At 56.2% G+C, this 4066-nt stretch overlaps 1 pseudogene; it reads left to right on the top strand.

The window, feature by feature from the left end:
- The first annotated feature begins 2154 nt into the window (after positions 1-2154).
- On the top strand, positions 2155-3785 carry LOC145523944 (myc-associated zinc finger protein pseudogene; annotated as a pseudogene).
- Positions 3786-4066: the final 281 nt, after the last annotated feature.

Below are 4066 nucleotides of genomic sequence, written 5' to 3'. Positions count from 1 at the left end.
TGCAACTAAAAGATCCCACGTACTGCAACTGAGGCCTGGGACAGCCAAATAAATACATATTTTTGATTAATTAATTAAAAGAATTTGTGAATGATACTATAATTAGGATCTAAAAGATTTCTTAAAAGAAGCAGAGATAGTTATGAAATTAACTCTCACATTTTTACTCAGGGAAAGCCTCAGATCCTTTGATGGAAAATTGGAAATCAAGCATGCCCCCAAATCTTTCTTATACAGTAGTAATATTCCCGCTGGTAGACACTGAGCAATTACCAACGAAGATCATTAAAGGCAAGTTGTAAGTCCCTCATGAAGCTTATTTTTTGCTAGGGAAAGTGAAAGTGTTAGTCACTCAGTCGTGTCTGACTCTTTGCTACCCCATGGACCGTAGCCCACCAGGCTCCTTTGTCCATGGGATTCTCCAGGCAAGAACGTTGGAGTGGGTTGCTATGCCCTTCTCCAGGGGATTTTCCCGACCCAGGGATCAAACCCAGGTGTCCTGCATTACAGGCAGATTCTTTACCGTCTGAGCCAGGGTAAACCCCTTTTGCAAACAAATTAACATGCAATGAGTCTGTTAGCTGCGGATGATAAACAGACAAAGCGAGCAGAGAAAGGTGATAGTGATTCCTGGGGGTCAGAGTTCCTACTTCGTATGTATGTTAGAGATGATATTTGAGCAGAGACCCGAAGGACTCGAGGGAGAGTATTCCAGGCAGAAGAAACAGAATATGCAGAGGTTCTGGGTGGTGGGCCCTCTGACGTGTTCTAAAGACAAGAAGCTGGTGCAGCTGAAATGGAGTGAGAGGTATCTCAGTTTGCATCTTCCCTGAGACAAGGACTTGGGCCGAAGCAGTTTCTTCTGGAAGTGATCTGAGGAAGCACTGAGAGAGAGTGCCAGGGAGAGAGAGAAGGAAGGGAAGCTAACACTGAGCCTTTAATAAGTGGGTTACTGGGACTACCCTGACGGTCCAGTGGCTAAGACTCTGAGCTCCCAATGCCGGGGGCCCAGGTTCCATCCCTGGTCAGGAAACTAGATCCCACAAGATCCTGCACATTGCAACAAAGATCAAAGATCCCACGTGCCTCAACTAAGAGCTGGTGCAGCCAAATAAATAAAAATAAATATTTTTTAAAAAAGAAGTGGGTTACCATTGTGAGCTACTGAGGCTCAGTCCTGCTAGGGACCTCTGAGAGAATATATGAAACATGCCTTAGAACTGCCCCACTGACCAGTCAGGAAACTGAGTATTCTCCAACTCCTGCCTCACTGCTGAAGATGGCTTCTGGAAGCTTCCCTGAAGGCCACAGAATACATCCAGGTGGGTGCACAAAGGCCGCTGGGGTGCAGGGCAGGGTCTGTGGGCGACCTTGGGGGGCAAGCCAGGGGTGTGGGCAGGGCACTGGCCCTGTCTGCTAGTGGGAATGTGGGAGGAGATGAGATCAAGAGAGGAGGTGTGGCCCAGTAAGGCCTCGCTAAGAACTTTGGACTTCATTTTCAGCAAGACGGCAAGCATTTGGAGAATTTAAGCAACACGATCTGTTTCCATTTCTAAATAAAAATATGATGATGGCTGTGGGGAGAACAGATAGTAGAGGAGTAAGGCTGGAAGCAAGGAGACCAATTAGGAGACCTTTGCAGTAACATAGGCAAGGAATCAGGGCAGTGTGACCTAGGCTGGTAGCAGTCAGATGGCAAGAGGGAGCTAATTTCTTGATGTACTTAGAAGGAAGAGCACACAGAATTTGCCAAAGGATCAGATATGAGGCAGGAGAGGAAGAGAGGAGTTAGGACTAACTCTTAAAACCGGAGGAGAGAGGAGAGGTTTGTTGAGATGGGGTTGGGTTAGGGAGGAGCGCTCTGAGACCTGCTCTGTTTAGAACATCTCCAAGTGAAGAGGTGGGCCAGACAGCAGGATATGTACACCCAGAACTTAACTCCTGCCCACAGTGTTGGCCATTGCCCCCTGGCCAGCCCAGTGTCTTCTCTGTCTTGCAGTGACACTGCACGGCGTCTTTGAATCTGAGCACTGCCTTGGTTCAATGTCTCCTTGGTTCTCATACTACTCCCCTCCCAGGATGATCGGGCAATTAGAATGTGTCCTACCGGCCAGGCGCGCCCTCCTTCCCTCCCTCCCCGCCGTGGCTGATGCCATGTTCCCCGTGTTCCCTTGCACTCTGCTGGCCCCTCCCCGCTTCCTGGTGCTGGGCCTGGATTCCCTTGGAGGGGAGGGGAGGGGAGGGGAGGGAGGAGAGGGGGGAGGAGGACGGGTGGGGGGAGGAAGGCGGAGGGGTGGGAGTGGGCGGCCTCATGAGCTCCTTCCCACCAGCTCAGGGTCATGCCCAGAACCCCACCTGCAGGTCGGGGCTGAGCTCTAGTCCCGCTTCTTTGCCTCCCAGGGCTGCGCCCGGAGCCCATTCCAGGCCGCGACGGCGCCCCTACCCACGCCCCAGGCCCCGGAGGCCGAGCCCCTCCAGGTGGACTTGCTCCCAGTCCTCGATGCGGCCCAGGAATCTGGCGCGGCCGCGCCCCGGGCCCCGGCTCCACTGTGGATACAGCGGCTCTGAAGCAGCCCCCATACCCGCCCCGCGCCCCCTCCGCCGCCCCCTCGCTGGTGTCGGCGCCCGCCACCGAGGCCGCGCCCCCTCCCTGTCTCTGCCACCACCATCGCCGCAGCGGCGGCCACCGCCGCCGCCGTTGTTGCCCCAACCTCGACGATCGCCGTGGCCCCGGTCACATGTGCCCTAGAGAAGAAGACAAAAGAGCCAGGGGCCCTCCATCTGCGGCCCTGTGCACCAAGGAGTTCAAGAACGGCTACACCCTCCGAAGGCACACGGCCACCCAGGCCGGAGCCAAAGCTGGCCGGGTCCCGCTCGGGTGCTATGAAGAGGCCCACCACCATGGTGCCCCTGGGGCTTCCCTGGTGGCTCAGATGGTAAAGCGTCTGCCTGCAATGCGGGAGACCCGGGTTCCATCCCTGGGTTGGGAAGATCCCCTGGAGAAGGGAATGGCAACCCACTCCAGTACTCTTGCCTGGAAAATTCCATGGACGGAGGAGTCTGGTAGGCTACAGTCCACGGGGTTGCAAGAAGTCAGACACGACTGAACGACTTCGTTTTCACTTTTTTTCATCGTGCCCCTGAGCCTCTTGAGGGTGCCCCAACTGAGCAGAGCCGGCGGGGGAGTGGGAGGAGGCGGGTGCCAGCGGCAGAGCAGCGAAAACGAGAAGCCCGCACCAGTGTCCGGTGTGCCAGCAGCGCTTCAAGCGCCAAGGACCGCAGGAGCTACCACATGCGCTCACATGAGGACGCTGTGCACCAACCCTGCAACTGCTCGCACTGTGGCAAGAGCTTCTCCGGGCAGGATCACCTCTGCGGTCACGTCAGACAAGTGCACTTGCTAGAATGGCCCTTCCAATGTGAGAAAGGTGAGACAGCTTTGGCTGGGAAGGATCGTCTGTGGGCCTACACAGCAGGACACGAGGAGAAGGTGCCATGTCATGTGTGTGGCAAGATGTTGAGCTCAGCTTGTATTTCAGACCACGTGAAGGTGCACAGCCACGGCGCTCACCCTGTCTGTGAGCTCTGACACAAAGGCTTCACCCACGGCAGCAAACCTGCGCATCCTTCCGGTGCAGGACCGTGGACTCCGGGCCCTGCGGGCTGATCGCATCCTGTGCAAGCTGTGCAACATGCCCTGCAAAACCCCTGCCCAGCTGGCCGGCCACTTGCAGACCCATCTGGGGGTCCTGGGAGATGCCCCCCGGCCACAGCCCACCTTCTGAGGGGGACCCCCTGCACCCACAGGTATAGGTGAGGTCTGTCCAGTGGCGACGGCAGCAGCAGTGGCGGCCCCACCCACAGCTGTGGGCTCCCTGGCCGGGGGCTGAGGGGGTGCCTCTGAGCTCTCAGCCGCTTCCCTCCCAGCTCCGGTGAGCTCCAAGTTGGTGGGGGGAGAGGGGAGTATAGAGGAAAGTCCCTCAGTACCATCTCCTCCTCCCTTCTCTTTTCCATCAAGTCCTCACTACTTCCCCCACCAACCAAGGAGCCTCCAGAAGGAAAGGAG

The sequence above is a fragment of the Giraffa tippelskirchi genome, chromosome 10, assembly GCF_054371585.1.
Source record: "Giraffa tippelskirchi isolate mGirTip1 chromosome 10, T2T-mGirTip1v1.2.pri, whole genome shotgun sequence".
In the NCBI taxonomy this organism is placed as follows: Eukaryota; Metazoa; Chordata; class Mammalia; order Artiodactyla; family Giraffidae; genus Giraffa; species Giraffa tippelskirchi.
This window is presented reverse-complemented; position numbering and strand designations above follow the sequence as displayed.